The 25,637-nt window shown below is 51.1% G+C and overlaps 1 long non-coding RNA gene across 1 annotated transcript in view; it reads left to right on the plus strand.

The window, feature by feature from the left end:
- Nucleotides 1-386: 386 nt before the first annotated feature.
- Nucleotides 387-25,637, plus strand: part of LOC138577079 (uncharacterized) — a 106,427-nt gene continuing 81,176 nt past the window's right edge. Inside the window, exons 1-2 of the long non-coding RNA XR_011303972.1 lie at nt 387-494; nt 2,645-2,807. This is a non-coding gene — a long non-coding RNA (uncharacterized lncRNA). The remainder of the gene's footprint in view (nt 495-2,644; nt 2,808-25,637) is intronic.

Genomic DNA, 25,637 nt, shown 5'->3' on the forward strand with positions numbered 1-25,637 from the left:
CAATCCGGCCCTGTCAGGGGGCGGAATCTGCAGACTGTACACAAACACATGCTCTAACTGCTGGCAGAATGCCCCCAGCGGTTGGTTTATTCATTCCAAGAGAGGCGCCAGAATTCGAAAACTGCGAGCATGGGCGGTGACTTGGCGACGCAAATGCCCCGCCTCGTAACTGCTCTGAGACACTCTTGTTGCTGTTCGCTCTGACCAATTGCAGCGCTGCTGCCTGGCTTCATATTTTCTGCGATACACAATTATGCGCGGGTTGATTTCATACTGAGGTCAGATTTAGAGCACCGGGCGTTGCCTGGTCCCTGGAGTGGAGGGGCGAGCAGCGGGGTTACGTTTGACTGCGCCCTGCACACGCGCTAAAACGTTTTGCTGCCAATCTGTACGCCCTGACTTTGAGCCTGTTATTGCATTTAATACAATGTACATACTCATAATATTGTAACATTTAAACCGTTTCTAAATGTAAAGGCTGTCAGCAGATCAAGGTATGGGACAATCCGTGTGAGTGTTTGATGGCACAAATGTTTCTGCAGGCAAAATGTTCTGTATTCTAGATCAATATGTTTAACTTTACCCCCGCAATTCAATGGGCTGTATACGGGTGGCACGCGAAGCACAGCCATACTGCCGCCTCCGCTCAGCAGGTCGCCAATCATTCGCGGTATTTGTGGCTCTTCACGACCGGAGAGAAATGCATAACTTCCAACCTTTTCAGTTGCCTGGGAGGCTTAAAAAAAGGTGATTTTGTTTCTGGCGGGTGATACCCAGTTGACTTCTATGGACGTGTAAAAATATGTGATTTCGAAATGTCTGCTACAACACTGCATACCTATTTTTTACAGGGATAAAACGCATAGGTGCTCATTTTGATATCGCCATTGCAGAGTTTATGTTCAATTATGGCGTAACGTGAATGAAAGGCGTAAAAGTCTTGAGTAATGCTTTATTGTAAACGCTAACTAAGGAGTGCATGGAACAGTGGATTAAGTGGGATGCTAAATCAACGTGGGTTCTCATTTGCGGCCTGGCCTAAGTATGTGTGTACTTAGGCCACACCCCCAAGCACGAGTTCCCCCCTCGCAAATGGGGGCTGGTGAAAATAGGGGAGCTGGGACGCACTGGTATTATTACCTTTGGTGCATTCATTCCCTCTGAGCTGGGCGCACCAAAGTTTTGACCCCAGTGTGCCCCAGCTCTCGTGCAGCAGGCAGCCCTCTCATTCCAGGCTCTGCATGGTTAAAACCCACAGGCTCCTTGAATGAAAGGGCTGCATGCTGTGAGATGACTCAGAAAAAGGAGAAGGGCTGGAGCGACCTGTCTCTCCTTTTGTTTCCGAGTAAAGAGTTATCACGCTTCATGAAGCCTCATTTAAAAGGCTTCATGCTGCATGAAAATTCTTTTACTCAGGAAGAAAAGGATATACTGGACCCTCAAGACCTCCTGTTTCGGAGTTCAGAGTCCCCTGGCAGCTGAAGTCACGGTTACACTGGCTGCCTGCAAATGTCAGTACTTCCAAAGTGCTGACACCTACAAGCACTCTGTGTAACTGCATTGCTTCGACTGCCGGAGTTGTCAGTATGGCTGGTGCTAGTAGGGGAGGGGCCAGCTCAGAAGTCCTTTCTGGAGACTGCCAGGGCTCGGCTCTGCTGGTCCCTGCCCACTTAAAGCCCTGATGGTACTAGCATGGTAAGCAGTATAATGTTGTCCTAAAGCGTTTAATTGTGAGCATGGCAAGCCACTATCATAATCAAAAGTAATCAATGCCTGGCATGCCAGTCAGCGTTTACTCATTTTGCACTGCAGAGTCAAATGTGAAAGGCAAAAGGTGGCATACACACTTCTATGCTGCTTTTTTGCCCTTTACATTTCCACCCTGCAGTGCAAGTGACCAACAGTTGGCAGCAGGGACCCGCTTACGTTAAAGTGTAAACGCCAAATTACACTTTTGCAAAAAGAGATCCAGCATAATTTACTGACAGTGAATTACGCTACGTGTGATTTTGTCGTTGGTCTCTTATGGGGACAGGAGGCAGTGTCTACAGATTTCATCCACATCCCACTTACCTCCATGTAAGAAATATGCATACCATTTTTATGCAGGCAGAGTTGTTTGATATCTTGTGGAAGTTGATATGTTTTTTGCAGCTGCAAAACCTCGCAGATTTCTTTGGGAATCATGTGATGGCTGCCCACCATGACTGGACATGGCTGGCATATACTTACACTCTCTGTGCCATTTTTATTGATTTCATGAATGGGTATACATTCTGAAAGGAAACCTGGGTCTGACCTATTTTCTGTGCAGAATATAGATACATTTATGAAATCAATAAAAATGGCAGAGTTAAATTTCAATGTATGGGTCACTCTAAAATTGGCCACAAAATGTAAACATGAATACATTTCACTGTCATTGAATCTAATGTATAGTCTCATTTCTTGCTTCAATCTTCTTGGTAAAACTCTTGACACACAGGGCTTTTCTTGGGCTGTCGCCACAATTCCATGCACTAAAGAGATTGACATTAAAATAGGGGAGAAGGTGATGAGGGCTCCCCTGTTATACTCTGAAAGTTCCCTAATAAACTTGTTGGGCCGCAACCTGCCTAGCAAATTGAATCTATTTCCTTTACAGATAGCGGGATTGTCGGTGCCATCCCAGGAATGTGCTCAATGAGTGCAATGGTTTTCATAATTGGGAGAAGTAGTGGTTTGCAGAATTCCGTGGACCCAGACATGTTTGTGTACGGGATGACAGAGCTTCTTGAGGCGGTGCCCCAAATTGGCAAAGATTTTGGGTAAGTGCCAGCTGATTTCATTTTCTGCCCTGTAGTGACCCCCAAGTTAGTGGCAGGAACAATATTGTCCCTAGATTTGCAAGGTCTGGTGGTTTCTGCAAAAATAATTGTTGTTATAGGGATTGACCATGATGGGTGCGAGTGGCGCACAGTGCTCTGTATTGATTTTACAGTACCACTTAGGGAGGTTACCAATGTGGAATTGTTTGAAGACAAACCTAACAATGGTGAAATTGTATTGGCTACCTATGCCCTGTAAAATTATGGTACAGTACCGGAAAGTTCAGTGTCCCCTCATGGCCCTTGCCGCCTTCCCCACTTCACTGATGGAGACTTAGAACAGGTACCTGAAAGACTTTGGGCCGCGAACACCCATGATGTAGGGGTGTTACAAGGAGAGACCCTGGTGTGAATAACACTGAAGCCAGATGCCATTCTGCCCTGAGTGAGACAGTACCCCCTATTAGGGGGGCAGAGAAAGGGATTAGGGACACCATCACTGCCCTATTAAACCAGGGAATAATAGTACCATCCACCTCCACATGCAACACGGCTATCTATCCTATAAAAAAGGTGAAGGGGCAGTTGGCGGATGATCCAGGACTTACGCCCCCAAAATGACATAGTACAGGCCAAATTTCCTGTGGTTCCAAACCCTGCGACAATACTTTGTAACATCCCCAAGGCAGCGACACACTTTACTGTGGTGGATCTCAAAAACACTTTCTTATCCATTCCACTGCACACTGACTCACAATACCTCATCGGCTTTTACACATGTGGGGAGTAGGGGTGAGATATGAACATACAAGACTGCCTCGAGGGTACTGTGAGTCCCTGAGCATTTTTAACAGAATTCTCCATGCAGACTTAGGAAATATTTAGGTACCCAGCACGATCATCCAGTATGTGGATGATCTGCTGGTGTGCAGTGACAATGAACACTGGTGTAGGAAAGATTTGATAACACTGTTACAGCTCTTGGCCTGCAAGGGGTACAAAGTTGCCAAAACGAAATTACAGTATTGCCTGCAGGAAGCATAGTACTTGGGGCAATTAATATCTGTGAACGGAAGAAGAATAATACCTGATCGCACTGCATCTGTGCGCGCCCTCCACGGCCCACCACAGTGAAGGAGATGCAAAAGTTCCTAGGCTTGTGTAACTATTGTAGGGCCTGGATACTCAACTATACAGCCTACACTAGGCCCCTTTTGCAGGGCCTCAAGGAGGTCCAAAAAACTGATAACAAGATTGTATTGAGAGAAGACATGCTTGTCAATTTTGATGCCTTCAAAGAAGTAATATCTACCCCCCCCCAGTATTAGCCACCCCAGACTACACTCAGGAGTTTAACCTATTTTCTCACTCGAATGGCCAGCTCATGACTGCAGTACTAACACGAAAAGCATGATGGGCCACAAACCATTGGCTTATTACAGCAGCATGCTAGACTCAGTAATGCAGGGACAATTTGTATACGAACAGGCACTCACTGCTGCAGCATTTGCAATTGGAAAGAGCTCCACTATAGTAATGGGGTGCTCCGTCACCTTGATAGTGGAGCACGCAGTGTTCTCTATCCTGAAAAGGTGAAAGTCCACTCTAACAACACAGAGAGCGTATGCCTATGAGATCATCCTATACAGCACAAATATCCACATTGTAAAATGCAAAACAGTAAACACTGCTATGTTTCTGAATGAAATGTGCACAGAGGAAGAAATGGCCCGACATGATTGTGTGTTTTATGAGGGGGAGGAGGACGACTTTCCCAAAGCAAAAGATAGCCCACTTGAGAGGTGGAGGTCCCCTTCTTTGATGGGTCAGCCACAATTGACCAAGGCATGGGCTTGAGACGCACTGGGGCGGCTGAAGTGCGCCTGGTGGACGGTGAATACGACACATTAGTGCAAAAGAGATTGCCAATGCACCTGTTAGCTCAGGCAGCAGAGCTCATAGTTCTCATAGAAGCGCTACAAGCGTCACAGGGGTGCAACATGACCATCTATTCAGATTCGGTATATGTCACTACAACGGTGCACTCTGGTCTCGCACAGTGAAAGAAGAGGGGGTTCAGGAGGGCTGACGGGTCCCCGGTTCAACATGCTGCGCTATTAGATAGGCTAATTTTCACGCTTTCAAAACCATCCACAGTGGCGGTCATATAAAACGCTGCGCACACCAATAACACAGATGAAATCTTCGTCAGAAACGCCTCTACAAACACAGCGGCCAAAATGGCTGCTTACCTTCCAGTACCTCAAACAGCAGAATACCCTGTGTTAGCACCGAACATCGAGCAGCCCCCTGTCTCCCATAATGCACTAACTGCACAGATTATTGAGTTGCAGGGACGAGCACCCGAGGGGGAAAAGCAACTGAGACAGGAGGTAATGGGGAAAGCAGTTATGCCACATGCGCTATTAATAGTAGCGTTTGACCAGCTTCATCACCCATCCCATGTCTCTAAGCAGCACATCGCTGCAGACATACAGGACGACTGGTTTGTTCCAAATCTCCAGGAGCATTTAGCAAATATGGTTATCCGCTGTGTTACATGTCACATTTACAGCACAAGAATGACACTGCGAATGATCAGAGACACTCTGCCCCACCATACCGAGCTGTTCCGTGAGTTGCATATCGACTACGTGTATATGCGCTAGAGGTGCAATGGCTCCCGATATTTGATCATTGTCAGCTGCCCCTTGTCCCGATGGATGAAGGCGGGACCTTGTGCACATCCAGATGCTAAATGCGCAGCTAAATGTTGGGTAATTCATGGAATAAATGTGCGCCGAAAAGGGTAGCGCAAGTGCGAAAATCGCAGCGCACGCGTGCCAAAGCTGCGCACGCAGCCGCTGATCGATTCATGGAATGCGCTGCGCTAGTAAAAGCCGAGATGTGCGCCAAATCCGTGGGTGGCGGGCGCACACGTCACTAAACGGCATGCGCTACGTGCACAGGGAAAGCACACATAACGTAGCGCACACAAGAAAAGTGGACGGAACATGGGGCGTAACGCAGAATGGGGAACAACGCGTGAAAATGTGGGCGTTACGGGGGAAGTACAGGAGGTAAATGCTTGCAACGCCCACACGCGCGCTAACAACACGTATTCATGGAATCGAACAGGGGAAAGGCGTGCGCCAAAAAAGACCTGCTAATCCGGAAACACGTACGCCAGCAGGAAGCAGGCGTAAGTGGCCCCGTGCAGCATAAAAGTGCGTGCAAACACCAAACAAGCTCAGACGCTAAGATGAATATACCATTCCTCGCAGCAGTGGTCGTGGGACACCGCAGGAGGAGGAGGATAGCCAGGCCCCACATTTTTTTACCCAGGACCAGCCTTTTTGGGATGCCTGATGACAAGGTGTATGGGAGGTACAGGCTTCCACCACACATAATCCTAGACCTGGTGAGGGAGTGGGAGGATGACCTCACATCACCCACCCTGTGCTCGCAAGCACCGAGCCCCTTGGAAAAGGTGCTCAATGTACTGCACTTCTTGGCTACTGGTTCATTTCAGCAGACAAGTGCCATAGTGGGGTGTGTGTCACAGGCCACGCAGTCACGCTGCCTACACCAGGTGTTGGCCATCATGACTGCACGCCCATCAGTCCGCAGGCACATATACATGCCCAGAACACCTGCAGAAAGGCAGGCTGTTGTCCAGCAATTTTACGGGGTGGCGCACTTCTCCAAAGTCCTAGGTGCCATTGATTGCACCCATGTGGCTCTATGTCCACCCAGGGCCACTGAGCACATCTATCAGAAACGCAAGCACTGGCATTCCATCAACGTGCAGGATGTATGTGATGCCAAGGGAATCATCACCTCAGCAGATGCCAACTATCCAGAGTCCAGCCATGATAGTTTCATATTAAGAATGTCACCCCTAAACCAGGACCTGGAAGTTGGCCGGCATAGCGACACATGGCTAACTGGTGAGTATAAATGCCTCTGCACATCCATGCATGTCACAAACTGAGAAATGGGAAAACCCCACTAATGACAACCATTATCACCTCTCCAGGGGACAGTGCCTACCCTCTGAGCACTTACATGATGACACCAATTCGGAACCCTACCACACCACCCGAGGTAAGATACAACACAGTACATATTGCAACCCGGAGTGCTCAAGTCACGCTTTCTCTCCCTTGACCGCTCTGGTGGGCAGCTGCTATATGTGCCCCCAATAGTGTGCAGGATCATAGTGGCAGCATGTGTCGTGCACAACGTTGCAACCATGCCGGTGAACATGGTGGTGTCCCCACATCCTCAACCACATGCACGGCCGCTGCGCATGGGAGGTGAAAGGGCACGTGGTGAGGCAGCCTGGACCCAGCTTGCAGCAAATTACTTCACCTAAAATACCACCCCTGCGGAGTGCACACAGGCCTGGCACATACCAGCTCGCAATCAATGATAATGACAAAAGGGACAGTCAACTGTCACAACCATACCAGCCTGCGATTGTTCACCTGGAAGTGCTACATTGTGTGCATCCCTAGCTACTCAAAGACACCCAATGATGTGTCACAAAAAGGCACAAATTCGTGCAGCATGAAGTACTACCCCCTTGCAAAATACCACATGAAAATAGTGTCATGTCACCCAACGCCTCCCAGCACACCATGGCATGGCATGCAATGTGAAAGCCACCAAATGAATGCACAACACATGACACAAGTGTCACAAAGTGCACTGTCCTAAATGGAAACAGGCTACAGACAATTTGCTCTCAATAATTAATACAAAAACAACACACATGAACAAATACCAGCAAGAGAAAACATCAGTACATGGTCAAACAGTGGCAATATATTACAATAAAAAAATAAAAGTAGTGCAAGTGTCACAACCTGACTAAGGCAGCACATCGACCCCTTCCAACTGCAGATTGTTGCTGGAAGGCAAATGTATCAGTGAACTGCATACAACATGGACTGCATCTGCAAAGTAGATGGCCTTGTTAAGACATGAAGAAGGTACATGTATATAAGGAAAAAGTCAGGTATATAGAACCATACATAAATCCACCATGCAGTGGAGATTTCCACAACAATACCCACTAGGGATGTATACACAGTTTTGACCACATACTGTCCACACAACTTACAGGAGCCCAATGTCACTGTGTAAGTTACTATCACTTGGTCACACCCTTTGCAAGCCCATGGAAAGGGGAAGCAGGAGGGGTGTGTGTGTCAGGAACCCAAGCATCTAACTCAAAGACAGGACAAGCCTGCATGTGCCCAGCAGGAAAACACAGTGGATGCACACGGGAGCCACACAAAGCACCACATTGTTTAAAAATAAAAATAAATCTAAAATGGCCATGTGTGGACCGGGGGGAGGCAACCCAGGAGGGACGAGGTACAGGGTGCACCCCAACACCCACATGCGTGGATGTTGAGTAAAAACAAAAACACCTCCATGGGCTCATGGCCTGCACGGCTATGCCACAGTGGGAGAACTGCCGTCGCTGTCCCCACCCTCTAGTTGTACATCAGAAGGTGGTCGTGATATGGGAGGCCGCCCACGCAAAGCCCTGGCATGCTCCTGCATGGCAGCAAGCATGCGGGTGTGAAAGGTTTGGTTCTGCAGGATGATGGTACGGAGATCCCCATGCAGCACCTCACTGGTAGCACGCATTTCTGCCTGCATGGCCTTGTGTGATGCCCGGATCTCCTGACGTGTTGCTTGGAGCTCAGCTGAGAGTGTGTGTGTCAGCTGCCCCAGCTGCTGTTCTGCCCTTGTACTCCGGGACACCTCAAGTTCACCCAGAGTATCTCTGAGGGACCTGTGTTCTTAGCTTAGGGCTTCCCTGTGGGCCTGTGACTCTACAGATTTGGCTGTGCACAGAGTCTCCAGTCCAGCCCGTCGGTCCCTGTTGGAAGCCAACATGTCCTCCCTGTGTGAGTGGCAAATGGAGTCTGTTGCCTGCTGCTGGAGCTCCATCTACCTTTCAGGGGGGAGAATGGAAGTGGCCACCCTATCCATTGCCTGAGCCATCATTTCACACAATGCCCCCTATTGTGCTGCTATACTGTACATGGAGTTCTCTCACGCAGTATTGCCTGGTGGCGCACGGCCACCGCGTTGGCGGGCACCACACCTGTTTGGGGCAAGACGATGTGCACCTTGCTGTGCTGGCACTGCCTGAGGCTGCATGACTGCATTCCTCCTTTGATCTGCTTGCCCAGGAACAGGAGCAAATATTGTGGCGTGTAACCCTGCATCTGTAACCGCCACAGGCGGACTTTCCAACACTGAAATCCCCATAGAGGGGTCTACCCCCGGTGCAGGTGGGTTGGACAGAACAACATCCCTGCCAGAAACACTCACCTGCGACGGCACATATGTCTCAATGTCCGATTCAGCACCTGATTCATAGAGGTCTCCGGAGGTGTACCCAGAGACACCCGTGGACAGCATGGTCTGTAGGAGAAATGGGTTTTCACCAACCACCACCCCACGTCCTCCACTGGTGCCCAGTTGTGGCCGTGATTCCTCCTGTGTCTGCACCATCTCCTCCTCCTCAACAGCATCAAGTGCCTCATCTGCAAATACATGAAAGATAACAAATGGAAACAGGCATGAGCACCATAGCACGCACACATAGGCCTGACGAGGCAGAGATGCAGTACATAAATGACACATGTCCCACATGACAATAACTTTGGCATGCATGCACTGTCAATGATTTGGAAGGGGCGGCAAAAAGCACACACTGATGACTGCAAGATGGAAAACTAACACGTGCTGCATGCTGGATTGCACTGGCATCAAACATTAGCCTGTGAGTGGTATGGACAATCCACATACATGACACATGCCAGCACACAGACGACACGTACCATAGCCATGGCAGATTTGACAAGGACACCCAGATGGTAGCAAATCAGTACTGTCACCCATCCATGTGAGATGGACATCATGAAATAAAAAATGTAAATTAGAGTGAGATAACATGCATGTGCCACACGCTGCAACAAAGCCAGTGTTCACTGATGCAGTGATGGCAGGCACATGGATACATCAATGGTTGGTCACTTCGACATGAGAGGATACAATTTTCATGTTCAACATTCAAACAGGGCCCCAAAATGATAGTGTGCAGGTCATGTATAGGTGCACATTACTCAATCAGCCTGATAGTAGAAATGTTTCCCCTAATAAGTCAAGAAATGTGGGCCATTGTGTGGTGTAATCAATGACAGAAGTATGTCACATTTGGGACAGTAGGCCACAAAAATGTCTGGTAAATATGCTAATCATTTCATCAGTCAGGCTGAATGAAGAGGAAAAGAGCATGAACAATGTTGTGGCAAGAGGACAGCTGAAGGCCAAGTGGATTAATCATGTGCAAAAAGTGAACTGTGGTCAGAAGGGATACTGTGAAAGGGAAACACAAGGCCGGGGAATGTTTTTGAGGGACCACATGGGTGACCCATAGCAGTCATGACTAGACAGCCTCACCTGGCACTCAATCAGAGCACATCACCCAAGCAACACACACATGGATTGCACACACATATTTTGTCACTCACCGGACATTGCTTCAAGATCTGGTAGGTCTCCCCCGCCTTGGATCTGATCCTCTGTGATGAAGCCTCCAGCGACAGACTCATGTTCAGTGAGTTGTTCCTCCTCTGGTGGAGACCCACTGCCAGTCACCAGAGAAGAGGCATGATTTGAAGCAAGCTTGTTCTTTGCTCTGCGTTTCAGGTCATTCCAGCACTTAGAGCAATCATCAGCTGTGCGCTTCACAAATCCAAGGGAACTAATGCGGTCCGCGATGGTCTGCCAGTGGGCCCTACGTTGAGCAGTCGTAGTCTTGCACCCTGCAGTCACCACCATTTCGCGGCTATGGGCCGACACATAGCCCACAAGTGCATCTAGTTTGGCGTCAGTGAAACTAGGCTTCCTTGACGTGCCAGAGTGTGTAGCCGTGTCTGGGGTCCCAGCCTGTACTGCAAGAGCACTTTTCTTCTTTTTGGAAGGTGGTGCGGACCTGGTTGGTAGGGGCAGAAGTGCAGGTGGACTGGGCACTGGAAGTTTCCAAAGGCACAATGACCAAAGGTCTCACTGCAGGCATTGGCTGCAGGGTGATGTTGGCAGGACCAACCTCAGTGTGATGGACTTGGACCGACACTGTCTCGGCTGGGAGACTCGGAGCTGGGGTGGATTGAGCTGCAGCTGCTCCTGCAGCCTCCTCACCCTGGCTACTTGGGGCAGCAGATGACATTGCTGCCCCAAATCCACGTGGCCTGGTGACAGCAACTTTCACCGCCACACGTGGCTTAGACTTGGTGACACGGAAGTCAGCCTGGGAGTCATCCTGTGCCGGTTCTGTTGACAATATGGGCCGGTTTAACAAGGGCTGAGCTGGGATGGTGTCAGCTACATTTCCCCCAACCATTGAGGGGGGGCATAGGTGTCCCTGATTGGTCCTCCACACACTGACCTCTTGGGCCACCCTGTACATCCTGGCCATGTCCCCTACCGCGCCCACCTCTTTGAGCTCGGCCACCTTTGCCTCCCTTACTGCTTGGTCGCCTCCCAACCATGGCACTGATGTTGTGTGCGTATGGGAGTTGCAGTAAACAATTGTCCTGGGCAATTGGGTTGGAAGGGGTAGGGTACTAGATGGAATTCGTACCCTAGTGCTCTAGCAAGGCTGTCTGTGACCCCTGGGGGAAGATAACGGGTCACGTAACGCACAGGCACCCCGAAAACAATATTTAACATGCACGCAACCCCTGGTAGAGCACATGCGTGGAAAAATGAACCCGCACTACGCTGTGGCACCCAGAAACACAAAAATAAGCGTACGTGTGGTACACGCAGCCTACAATGACCTCTGAATGGGTACGCGACACACGGGGGCAACCACAGTTGGAAAATACATGCGCGACTCACCGTCTGCCTGGAAAAAGAACATGAAAAAGACGCGCATGTGCGCATTGGCAACACCCCTGCCAAAAGAAGAATTGAACGCTGTCTGAGTAAACAGGGAGTACGAACTGGAACCGTTGTGAAGTTATTGCGTGTGAACTGACAAGAAGTACAAGAATCCCCCGCTTGCTCTCCACAAAAAGCACGTACAAGAAAATGGCGTCCTACGCGTACCTTTTAAGCCAGCCCACACGTCCAATGTCACTTACGCGCGGACGCGCTAAGGCCCTTTCCTCCAATTGCACGCAGTCACACCCAGACGTAGAGTTTTTGCACGTGTACAATCAACAGGCACCCGTGTTGAGGGAAACGCCCTTGCACGTCACATCACAGACGCGCTTACGCGCTAAGGGCCTTTCCTCGAATTACACACTGACGTGCAGTTTTTCACATGCCAAATCACTCCGTATGAAGCTGGCCACGCAACAACACACGGAAGACCACGCTCCTGCCCATAAGGCCATTTCCTGCCCCCGAGAGCCCTGAGCACGCTTCCACCTCCCATCTGCTGCTGCCTGCTGCCCGCGTGCCCTGCTATTTGGTGCCTGCACGTCAGCCATCTGCAGGGGTGCAGTTGCTGGGACCACCCCTGCTGGAACTGAAGATTCCCGACTGGGATACCATCGCTCCACAGCCCAGCCCCAGGACTCAGTTGCCCACCCACACCTGCATCTGGGGTTGCCATGTCGGACACAACACCATCTGGCACCACTGGCAACCCCCAGCCAGAGAGGCATAGGGCTACCAGCTTCAGTGCCAGTGAAGTTGGTATCCTGGTGGAGCAAGTCCTGGGCAGTATGATGCCCTCTTTGGAAGTTCGGGCGCCGACAATGAAGGACGGAAGAGGATCTGGATGGACATCGTGACTGCCATCAACGAGGAGGGGGTGGCAGTCCGCGACATTCAACACGTCCAGAAGCGCTGGGAGGACTTCAGGTCCAGGACCCTCAACAAGGCCCGGCGCCTCTTGAAGGCAGCGGATGCCAAGGGGTGCCGGGTCCGCCTAACCAACAACCAAATGACGGTCCTGGAATGTATACGCCCCGCGCTCCACCTCCAGGTCCTTGAGAGGGTGACCCGTCTGGAGTCGAGCGGTAAGTGTACATGTGTACTGATTGGATGCTGTGCATGTTGAGGTGTGGCAGGAGTGTGCAGGTTGTACATATGCCTATGTAGGGCCATGTATGCATGTGTATGTACAGGGAAATGAGCCTGCTGCATGTGAGTCCTCTCATGTGTGAGACACATCTATGGTGTATGTCTTGGTAAGCATGCTTGGCAAATGCAGGTGTGGGTGCACACATTTTTTTAATCCTGTGCATGTACTGTGGCATGGTTGTGGTGTCACACATGGATGCTGCTTCCACCTGCATGTATCTGCACTATGTACATTTGCATGTGTGTTTATTTGACAAGTGTGCAACTGTGATACACCATGGATGCATGTGACACTGACATGTAGGAGGCTGATTGCCAGATGTGACATGGATGGGGATGTTATCACAGCGACAGGTGGTGGAGATGTACAGATGCATGTATGTCTGGTGGCGTGTGTGCATGTGTTCTGCACTCCCCGTGTTGCATGTGACGTCAGGCTCACCTTCGGCAGCTCATGATGTTGTTTGTGTATGGATGGTGCTGCTTGGTGCAACATTCCTGTTGATGTGCTCACGTGTGTGAGTTGAAATGACATGTGTGTTGGGGAGTGTGATACCATGTTTGAAGTTTGACACTGCCACTCATGTACAACTGTAAGGTGTGTATCAGACCATTGTACAGTGCCCTGATGCCTGTGTTCTATCTCTCCCTGTCTGCAGCGTCAACTGATGAAGAGGGCAGAGACGGTGCTGTGGAGCAAAGCGGCAGGGGTCGCACCGCCAGCCGGAGACGCAAGGCCTAGCTCCCCTCCCAGGTTGTCATCTCGTCGGGGAGTGAGGAGTCTGGTGCCACATCCGTGGCCGTAGCTGCCGAGGGTAGGTCCAAGAGACGGCGGTTGGTGGTGGATTCCTTGGCAGCAGAAGGGGCAGCTGAGACCCCACAGGGTCCGATGGAGGAAGATGGCACGGAGTCATCCAGGTTGGTGGGGGGTTTGGTTAAGGAGGAGGCCGTGGAAGGGACACACACAGGGTCTGGAGGGGGGATTCCACAGGTGCGAGTGGTGCAGTCCAGGGGCAGGGACAGGTGGCAGCACAGGCCGCCGTGGAGGTACCTGTGTGTAATCCTGTCCCCGATCCTGTGACTGCATCATCCCGCACCAGCAGGGATGCCTACGCCCAGACCCGTTTTCAGGGAGGGGATGAGCGCACAACAACTGCTCTTCCTCTCCCTGCGGACGTGGCAATCCGGGACCGGGTTGAGCCTGTCCTGGCTGGGATGGCGTTGCGTCAATGAGGCATGCGAGGTGACCTGCAGTGTTTTCGTGAAGACACTGCACGTCATCTCGGATGCCTCTTTGACTGCGTCGACCTACTGGGACGGGCCACCAGGACTGGATTCCTCCGTCTGCTGGACCTTCTTCCGACCCCATCCTCACCTGAACCCCCTATGCGCCAGTCGTACTCCGTGCCATCTTCCGGCCCATGTATCACCTGGGTACCCTGTTGAGCTGCCTCTGACCCAGCAGCCAGGCTGGTGGAGGACACATCCCTGCCACAGTCGGGAGTCGGAGGTCCAGCAGGGGTGGCCACACCAACAACTGCACCCCACCAGTAGGAGGACGTGCAGGCATCAAGAGCCAGGGCACAGGCACAGCAGTGTGTTGGGATTTTGGTGGCCATGAGGGCCATAATTGTGGATCATGATGACGTGTTGGGGGGAGGCATGAGTCGGGGTCTGCTGGCAGGTTCCTGTCACTGCCGGGTGGGTGGGGGTGCAGGGGGACATGAGCCGGGGCCTGCTGGCAGGTGCCCCTCACTGCCAGGTGGGTGGGGGTGCAGGGGGACATGAGTCGGGGCCTGCTGGCAGGTGCCCCTCACTGCCGGGTGGGTGGAGGTCCAGGGGGACATGAGTCGGGGCCTGCTGGCAGGTGCCCCTCACTGCCAGGTGGGTGGGGGTGCAGGGGGACATGAGTCGGGGCCTGCTGGCAGGTGCCCCTCACTGCCAGGTGGGTGGGAGTGCAGGGGGACATGAGTCGGGGCCTGCTGGCAGGTGCCTGTCACTGCCGGGTGGGTGGAGGTGCAGGGGAACATGAGTCAGGGCCTGCTGGCAGGTGCCCCTCACTGCCGGGTGGGTGGGGATGCAGGGGGACATGAGTCGGGGCCTGCTGGCAGGTGCCCCTCACTGCCGGGTGGGTGGGGGTGCAGGGGGACATGAGTCGGGGCCTGCTGGCAGGTGCCCGTCACTGCCGGGTGGGTGGGGGTGCAGGGAGACATGAGTCAGGGCCTGCTGGCAGGTGCCTGTCACTGCCGGGTGGGTGGGGGTGCAGGGGGACATGAGTCGGGGCCTGCTGGCAGGTGCCTGTCACTGCCGGGTGGGTGAGGGTGCAGGGGGACATGAGTTGGGGCCTGCTGGCAGGTGCCCCTCACTGCTGGGTGGGGGGTGCAGGGGGACATGAGTTGGTGCTCACTGGTGCATGGTGACATGTGGGCTGGCTGGGGGGGCATGCCCAGGGTGGATGGGCTACCTGCGGGGCATTCCCAAGGTGGATGGGCTGCCTGCGGGGCATGGCCTGGGGTGCAGAGTAGTCCCCTGTGGTGTGGGCTGCCTGAAGGGCCTGGGGAGGGGGAAGAGGGCACACCTGGGAGGTCTCACACTGCCAATTTGCGTGTGATACTTCCTGCGCACCCCCAAGATACACGTACCCCGCTCGCCCAAGGCCTATTGCGTGTGATTTGCCCCGCGCACCCCTCCGAATACACGTACCCTGCTCGCCCAGCTAAATCTCATGTGAAACTGCACGCGCACCCCTCAGAATACACGTACCCCGCTCGTCCAGCGAAATCGCGTGTGATACTCCCCGCGCACCCCTCAGAATACAAGTACCCCGCTCGCACAAGGCCTATCGCGTGTGAAATTGCATGCGCACCCCTCAGAATACACGTACCCCACTCGACCAGTGAAATCGCGTGTGATACTCCCCGTGCACCCCTCAGAATACACGTACCCCGCTCACCTAAGTCCTATTGCGTGTAATACTCCCCGCACACCCCTCAGAATACACGTACCCTGCTTGCACAAGCCCTATCGCGTGTGATACTCCCCGCGCACCCCTCAGAATACACGTACCCTGCTCGCCCAGTGAAATAGCGTGTAATACTCCTCACGCACCCCCAAAATACACGTACCCCACTCACACAAGGCCTATCGCCTGTGATACTCCCCGCGCACCCCCAAAATACACGTACCCCACTCGCACAAGGCCTTTTGCGTGTGATACTCCCTGCACATCCCTCAGAATACACGTACCCCGCTCGCACTAGGCCTATTGCGTGTGATACTCCCCGCACACCCCTCAGAATACACGTACCCTGCTCGCACAAGCCCTATCGCGTGTGATACTCCCCGTGCACCTCTCAGAATACACGTGCCCCGCTCGCACAAGGCCTATCGCGTGTGATACTCCCTGCGCACCCCTCAGAATAGACGTACCCCGCTCGCCCAAGCCCTATCGCGTGTGAAACTTCCCGCGCACCCCCCAAATGCACTGTCCTGGCCCAGTGAACTGGTGCAGGGTTAGCGCGGCCCTTTGCACTGAATTGGGGATTTCAATGCCTTATCCTTGTGCAAGGGGCGTTCTTGGGGCGTACCTGGCGCTGCAGGATGGTCTCTGCGCCAGCGCTCAAAATGGCTTTGATGTTCCATGAATACGCGGTGCGCCAGAATGCTGTTTAGCGCAAATGGCTGGTGCACGCTACCTCTCTGCGCTGCATGCGTGTGCTGCCTCTGCGCTGAAATCTATGAATTACCCTGTTAGTACGTGAGCTATTTCCTTGATGGGGTGTGTGCAATGTATTAAGATTAGACAACGGCACATACTTTTAAAATAATTATTTAAGGAGATTACAAAATTACTTGGTATTTAACATCGAATGTGCACCATTTACCACCCTCAGGCCAATGGAGTTGTGGAGAGGATCAACGGCCTACTGAAGAGCAAGCCATCCAAGTTTTGCAACACTTTAAAAAAGAACTGGGTGCACTGTTTGCCATTGGTGCTTTTCAGTTTGCATACACAACCCTGCAAAGACCACCATTTATCACTTTATCACTTCATGGGGTGGTCACTGGTCGTCGTATGCGCACACCCTTGTCTCCTGTGTAAGGAGAAGAATTTAACAACTACTTAACTGCCCTAACAAGGGCCATTAAATTTGTCTCTCGGCAGATCGCACTACCTCGATCAGAGGAAACACTGGGCGCCGCAGCTGCTGCAAAACCTGATTCCTCACCCACTCAACCGTTACTTCCAGGTGAACTGGTCTACGTGCAGAATTTCATATGCAGGTGGAGTTACCCCAGGTATAACATGCCCTACCAGTTCATCGTTTCCACTCCCCTTGCTGTTAAAGTGAAGGAGCTCTGCTACTGCATCCACTTTTCAGAAGTCTGTTCTTCCGGGTAAGGGTTAGTCAGCTAATGGATTCTGGAGTGTCATTGTTTTCTGCTCGCCAACTTTCTATTGCTGTAACCTCACCCTGACCCCACTGTTGTCCCATCAGAGCCCTGCTTTTGTATAATACTAAGAAGGCCTACAAGGGCGCTTTGACCCTTTGGAGTAGTGGGACCATCTAACCTCGGCACCTCCTGCTTACCCTCACAAAGAGCATCTTCAGAAGTGTTCCTGGGCCATCCAGCTCGAACCCAGGGTATCGGATAGAAGCGCCACCATCCCGAGTTGAGTCTCAAGACATTGGAATCGCAAACTTTTGGTCCTGGGGCCTTTCCCGTCAAAACTCTTTGTCCTGGCTCCTCTGGGCCACGATTTATGAGAGTTCACCATACCGTGAGCGTTTGCGGTCCCAGTGTCACCCCACTGTGGGGACTGTCACTGTAAGTGCCTGCAGATCTGCCCGCCCGTGTCCTGAGACATGCTGCACTGGAACTATCCTTCTCCTTTCTTCTAGTGTTGAGCAATGGCTACTGTCCCGCCACGGATGATCGTCCTGTCGCGCAGCTGCTGAGAGCGATGGCGACTTGTAACTGCAAGGGTGAAACCTACTAGTGGACTGGACTAGACTGGAAAAGTTTGGCCCAGACTGCGTTGAGGCTAGGTGAGTACTTTCATCACTTACTGGTGGCCACCTGGCATATCCATTTGTTTTATGCCTGACAATCCATGAAAAGATACTCAACTTAGCAGGGATAGCCTGCGCTCCCCAGCTATTCCCGAACTCCGAAAAAGTCACTTTGCCTGCAAGGGTAGACCCCCCTCGAGGATTAGGGCTTCATTCTTCATCACCTCAACCCACTTCCTGAACAGCTGCAGCTCCCTGAAGAGAACCCGCTTTTTGATTTACGCACAACCACACATTTTTAACGCACTACTTTACTGTTGAGCATAATGCTCCTCACTTCTTAGGGCTGGACTGCATAAATTAGGGATCGACTTCGAAGAATTACCTATTCTGTGTTGAATCTACCTCTTCTGTTGCAGGTTAGGGTTATTTTCTCCGCTTTCATCCACATTAGGCTAAACGCATTTTCTATACATGTTACATAGTGAAAAGCGTGTGTGGTAACTGTTTTATTATTACTGTGGTTTATTTGTGTTTTTTAAAAAAAATAATTTTATTGGTTTATTCAAACAAAACAATACAAACCAAACACACAGTGCAAATATCAACAGCTTAATTGTTCATTGCTTAATTTTGGTCACTGCTCCCCTTATCTCACCCTCCCTTACGAATCTATTTATTCCACGCTCTCTGTTTCTGCCTCGCTTGGTTGGGTCTCACATTCAATGAATTCTGTCAGATCCTGCATTGTTCCAAACAATTCTGCTATTAATGATTTCCAGGCCATCAGAGTTCCCGCCTCCTCCTCCCCCCCTACAATGCTCGCCTCTTGCCATACCATGGTTTCTGCCTCCGCCCATTTCTGCAACTCCTTCCACCACACCTCCACCCGTGGCCTGTGACATGTCTTGCATCCCATGGCAATCCTTCTTTTTGCAAGCACATATGCTAGATCCTTCAATTTGCTAACATGCTTAAGTTTCTGCGATCTGGGGAACCCCCCAGCAAGCATGCCCAAGCTGTATCAATAACAATCGTGACCCCCTTTTCCGCTTGTTTCTGTGCTACTTCGCCCCAGAAGCGCTCAATTACTGGGCATGACCAAAACATGTGTACCATGCCAGCATTTTCTCCGTCGGATTTAAGACATGCTTGTCTTCCAGCATTTTCAAACCTATATATCCTCTGGGGTGGCATATATGCCCTGTGCATGATATATAGTTGTATCTGTTTTAGTCTTGCATTTCTTGACACCTTCTTGTGGTACCCCAGGGCACGTTCCCACATCCCATCCTCTATCGCAGTTCACACCTCCGCTTCCCAGTCTAGTCTTAGTTGTATTAATGTCTTCCCAACCTTGGACATCATCATCGCGTACAGTCGCGTACAGTCTAGAGATCTCGTGCCCCCCCTCCGTTATATCATAAATTGTGTCTATGCTAGCATCTGGTTCTTCTCCCAGTACCATTTCGGGCCATGTTTTTCTAATTCTCTGCACCATTCTGTGATATGTTATTTACTGGCCCGTGTGTAACCCCATCTCCTCCCCCAGCACTGCAAACTCTATGATGGTCCACTCTCGCCAGATATCTCCCATCATCATTAACCCCACCGACTCCCAGTGGTTCCTGATTATCATCCTCAGCTGCTTATCTCCCCCTGCCAGTGCAACTAGTGGTACCTGCGGGGAGCATGGGAATGGGTTGTCCATCATCTGGCATGCCCGGCGCCACATCTTCCACCCCAGCATCATCATTTTAGGGCGCTCTTCCATTTCTGTCTTGGGCAGCCAGATCATCTCTTTTAAATAAAAAGGGGCACAATCCTGTCCAAACAACCTAGATTCGGAGGTCTGTTCATCTGAGAGCCATTTGGCAACATACTGCAGTTGGCTCGCTACATAATAAACCTCATAATTAGGCAGTTTTATCCCCCCTCTTTCATACAAGTTCTGCAGTTTCCATAGCGCCACCCTGTTCCGGGTACCATGCCCAGGAAATCCCTACACATGCTGTTTAGTTTAGTGAAGAACTTCTTGGGTATCAGGTATGGAATATTCCCAAAATAATGTAGGAGCCTAGGTAGGACCACCATCTTAAGCATTGCCCCCGTCCCATCATTACTAGGGGCAACTTCACCCAGAACTGCATACACTTCCTGATTTTCTCAATAGCTACCTCGGTATTGTGCCTATGCTCTTCTTCCACTGTGTGGTACACGTCTATCCCAAGATATCGGAAAGTACTGACCGCCCATGGTGTTTGTAGCACCGGCAAACATCCCAAAGGGATTCCCTTATAACTGCCTAGCGGGAAAATACTGGATTTTTGAGGATTCACCGCTATGCCAGACAACCCTGCATATCTCTCATCACTTCCATGATGTACTGGAGATTTTCCTCCGGGTGCCTCAAGTACAGCAGCAAGTCATCTGCATATAAGGAGATCACCTATGGTATCGTATTGTTGTCGAAGGTATATTGCTAGGGATTCCAGAGCTAGTATATAGAGCATTGGGGACCATGGGCACCCCGGTCTGGCGCCTCTACTAAGTTGCCGTCTTTCGGATACCACTGATCCTGTTTTGACCCTGGCCTGCGGTTCACTATATAGCATCTTTGCCCACCTTATGTATCCAGGACCCATACCATAGCCTGCCAGCAGCCATGGCCACTTGACCGAATCGAAGGCCTTTATCACGTCCAAGGACACAATTGCCATTTCGCCTTTGTTCTTATTTCCCCATTCAACAACCCATTGGAGCCGTCTGTGATTGATATGATATGATATGATATGATAGTTTATTTATATAACGCCTATACACAATGTGTTTCAAAGCGCTTCAAGGCAAGGGAGGGAACAAGGGAAAAAACAATGACATTCTTACAGGCCATGAACAGTAAGGATGTGAAATTAACTATCGTACTCGGCCTGACGACATTTCAGATAGTGCAAGAGCTAAAACATAGATAAGGAAGGGTGGGGGAGAGTGGGAAGGAAATGGAAACAGACAGGCGACTACCGTACTAGGCCTGACGACATTTCTGGTAGAGCCGGAAAAAAAACATTGTGAGTTATATTTCTATTCGGGACATAGCCGTCTGGTCGGGGTGTATTAGTTTGCCAATAACTCTCTGCAGCCTGTGTGCCAAGACAGCCGTCAATATCTTGCTGTCTTGGTTCAACATCGACAGAGGTCTGTAGGAACCACAGCTATGCCCAGGCTTGTTGGGATTGGGAAGCGGTATTATGATCGCCTCTCCAAGTGACACCGGCAGCCGTCCCACCTCAAACGCTTCATTTAGCATGTCTAACTTTGGGGGGAGCACTTCCTCCCTATATACTTTATAAAATTCACTTGAGAGCCCGTCCGCCCCTGGAGTCTTACTAGTAGGCAGCTGCCTCACCACTTCTCCCAACTCCTCCAAAGTAATCTGTGCATCTAGCTCCTCTCTCTCCTTAACACTTATCGTGGGCAGCCCTATGTCCTCTAGTGTTTCTGGTATCTCCCCATAACTACTCCCCTCCTTATCTCCATATAGTAACCTATAATAATCTGAAAAACTCCTGGTTAACTCCCTCTTAGATGTCCGCTACACTCCCATCTTCCCTCGTTACCGTTCTAATCGTGGGTCTAGGAGTTTCACTCTTATATAACAATGCCAAAAGCCTTCCTGTTTTATCCCCTCCTGCATGCTGCCTCTCTATATACTTTTTATAGTTGAGGTTACACAGTCTTTCCCATTGCTCTGCACATTTCTGCTGCAGTTTAAGTATCGGCACCATGTCTCTGTCTGTGTCACCTCCCCCCTTCAATGCCTTTTCCAGTTCCTTTTCTGTTTCTTGTAGGTCAGCCAAGATCCCACCTTGCAGGCCCTTTGATTTCGCTATGGCTACACCTCGCACCACCACCTTAAAGGCTTCCCATAATGTGCTTGCCGAGTCCACACTACCCGTATTTGTCTCAAAGTAGTTTATAATCTCCTCCCTTATATCTTCCCTAAAGAAGGGATCCTTAAGTGCCTCTGCCCGGAGGTGCCATGTCGGAATCCTTGCTCTTGGGGGGCAGTGTTGCCATCTGAGCATCAGGGGCCAGTGGTCCGAGAGGACCCTCGCTTTATATTCTGCCTAAGTAATCTCAGTTATTACCTCCGACGTAGCAAAGACATAGTCCAGTCTCGTATGTAACTGCTGCGGGGCTGAATAGTGCAAATATTGCCTGTCTTGGGAGTGTCTCATTCTCCACACATATGCCAGGCCAAAGTCGTCTAGTAGTGTCTGCAACACTTAAGCCGCAGGGGCATGTCTATCAAACTTCCCATCTGATCTATCTATCCTGGGGTCTAATACACAGTTAAAATCCCCACCCCAGATCACCGCACTCCCCATAACCATGCTGAGGTTAATACACAGAGTTCTGAAATATACTGCCGTATTCTGATTGGGGGCATATGTATTTACAATGTTTATCTCCCTATTCTCCACCAATCCCCTCAGTATGACCATCCTCCCATCTGTTTCTGCTTTTTCCTGCAACAGTTGAAACGGGACATGCGGCACCACCCAAATGAGCACTCCTCTAGCACAAACAGAATATGTCGAGCCCGCCACCACCCCTTTGCAATGCTTCACAACCATCTCCATCTTTTCCCGTGTCAGGTGAGTCTCCTGCAATAATGCAATGTCTATCTTTTGGCTGCGCAGGTACAACATAACCTTGTTTCTCTTTAGATAGTTATTAAGTCCCCTGACATTTCACGTAATTATTTTAAGGTCTCCCATGGCTCATTAGAATTCCCTTCCCCCTCCCACTGGTGAAGTCCAGATCACACTTCCATCTCCGTCTATATAGGCTCATTCTCCCTTTCAAACTGCCCCTAACTACAAACACCCCAAACACCCCTACCCCTCTCGCTCTCCCCTCCCTTCCCCAACTTTACCCCTCCTCCCCCCAACTGTTGCCCAGCTCCATCCCTGGATCTCAGGCACCCCCGCATCTAGCTCTTTCTGGCAATAGCCTGTACTGGAGGCTCAGCAGGGTGAGGTCGCCCTAATGGCTATCCTGCTATTTCTATTGCCACTTGGGGGATAAGGTGCCTGAATTCTGCCGCTCATATATGATACAATTTCGCTACATACTACTATCCAGTTTGCTCATATATTTAATGTTCTATATTCCAGTCCATTACACACCAGCAGAATCAGGGACATCTTAACCTGGCTACAACACTACCCATCCCTGCACCTCTATCAATGTCTCCATCAAGTCTCTACTGGGATACCTTGCTGTGTGTTATGCCAGCATATATAGAGTGTCTTAGTCACTTATCTTGCTCTCCTTTGGCCCATTCCACCTCTTGTTCCGGGCAGCCCTGTAGGTCCAGCCATGCAGCAGCTTCCTCTGGGGTATCAAAGAAGAGCATTCTACTTTTGTACAACACTTTCAATCTTGCGGGGTACAGAAGCATATATTTGATGCCAGCCGTGCGCAGCCTCCTCTTCACCGCAACATAGCTATACCTCTGCCTCTGGACCAGCATTGTATAGTCAGGATAAGCTGTGATAGTAGCCGAGGCTCTTTCAATCACCCCCCCTTTTCTGAAGTACTCCAAGATCTTCTCACGATCTTTATAGTTCAGTATCTTGGCAATTATTTCACAGGGAAGGGCTCCAGGCTTTGGCTTCCTCATGAGGGCTCTGTGAATCCCTGTTAGAGTTTATCGGCCCCTATTTCCTGCAGGATCATATTCTCCACGTAATCCGTAGGGCCCTGGCCTTCTTCTCTTTCCGGCAAACCGACCACACAAATGTTATTCCGTCGCGCCCTTCCTTCGGCCTCCTCTGCGCGATTTTCCAGGTTAGCCACTTGCTGCTTTAGTATGTGGACTTCCTTTGCATTGTCAGTGCTGGTGGTCGTGTTAGTTTTGACTGCACTTTCCAGGCTACTCGTTCTGTCTGCCAGCGCCCTGACGTCTTGTCGCAGCAGATTGAATTCTATCCCCACCGCGTCTATCTTGGCCTCCAGGGAGGTTCTTAGATCCGCCATTGCTATACCCCAAGAGTCTCTTAGTTCCGTTATGGCCGTCAATATCTGGTGGTTTTCAGTCCCCTGGGAGCATCCCGTGGGTACACTTGCGCCCGTGTGTGCCGACATCGTTGGAGACTGCTGTGACTTGGCAAACGCATCCATAGTGGGTTGTTTGCTTTTAAACTTGACCACTCTCCCCGCCATCTTGTGGTCTGAATTGAATGTCTCTGGCCGCTCTGGTCATGGCGCAGCAGTTCTATTACCCGGCTGCGCCGTGATGTCAGCAAATCGCTACCGGCCCTGGCAGTTATCTTGGGGTGCCCCGCGTAGATTCGTGTGCGTTGAGCTGCGTACTCGAGTGGGTTATGTCCTCCCACGTTTCCAATTGGCTTTTCTGCCACTCAGCACAGTGTAACAATATGTGCTTTTCTGTGTCAACTCTTGATGCGCAGCATGTGCCCTCTCCAGGCTATCTGCCTTAGCTTGGTTCCTCGGGGATCGTGGCACAGTGTCCACGCCGACATATGCCTCAGACAGAGCAGGAAGTCCTCCTCTCTCCGTCGGCCTCCGGCACTGTTATATTATGAGCGCAGTGGTATTATTCCATTTGCACTAGGTGCTCTAAGGGCACCCCCCACAGCGGGTTGCTGCCACAGTCAATGCTCAGCCTCAGGTCCCAAGCCCCATATGTGCCCATGGAGGGTACCTCCAGTGGACCTCGCTGGTTTCCCACCCTCAGCACAGCTCCAGAGCTGCTTCACTCAGCAAATCCCCATCTTGATTTTGGAGTGCCACTCGTATGCACCACGCACGCCACTAGCCTTCCAGTATAACAGCCTTTACACACAGCTGTCCTTCAGTGCGTGCTCCTCCTCGCCCCAGTAACTCCGATACATGGTGTTGGGTGCACAAAGCAAGAGGCGATTCATTATATGCCTTGTGTCATTATGCCCCCACTTACATGCTGGCAACCTTTGTTTTGGCTGTTTCGCCTGATCCTGCTTTTCTCGTGGGAGAAATGACCAGCCAGCAGCGCCAGTCCTTCTTGCAGTTCAGCACTGGTCCATCGAGACAGCAAGCCTCTTTTCACCGGTCCCACACGCACGGGCGCTACATATCCGTGTAGCGCTTGATGCGCGATCTTGGGGTTTCTGCGCCCCGCCGTTCCCGCGACTCGCGGGCGCTCTCTCTTGGATTCGCCACGTACCTCTGCTCCTCATGTGCAGCTCTCGTGTCCCACGGCTCGCCTACCCACGGACGGCAGGGAGCCACGGGCCCGATGATCCTGCACAGACAGGGAGGCGCTCAGTCCTCAAGCGCTTTTCCCTTTCCGAGCGTGCAGTCAACGTAGCCGCAGCCTGGGTCCGCTCGTCTCACAGAGCCCTTTACAATGGCTCTGCATCCTGCCCAGCAGTCCGCACACCGCTACAGGCGCACAGACCCACACACAATCCAAGGGGCAGTGCTCCCTTATCCTTGTCTCGATCAGGGCTGCAACATTGTCCTTGTTGCCGCGGCCGTTTTCCCTTTGTACTCCACCATCTTGGATACTTCGTTTTAGTGCAGCCAGATACTTTAAAGTTGATTTCACTTCTTTTATTTAGCCCGATTTGCTTGACTTTTGCAGTTGTGGCAGGGGACCCCTTCAGACACCCGTGCC

This window comes from Ambystoma mexicanum, chromosome 1p, assembly GCF_040938575.1.
Source record: "Ambystoma mexicanum isolate Mex_15411 chromosome 1p, UKY_AmexF1_1, whole genome shotgun sequence".
NCBI lineage: Eukaryota > Metazoa > Chordata > Amphibia > Caudata > Ambystomatidae > Ambystoma > Ambystoma mexicanum.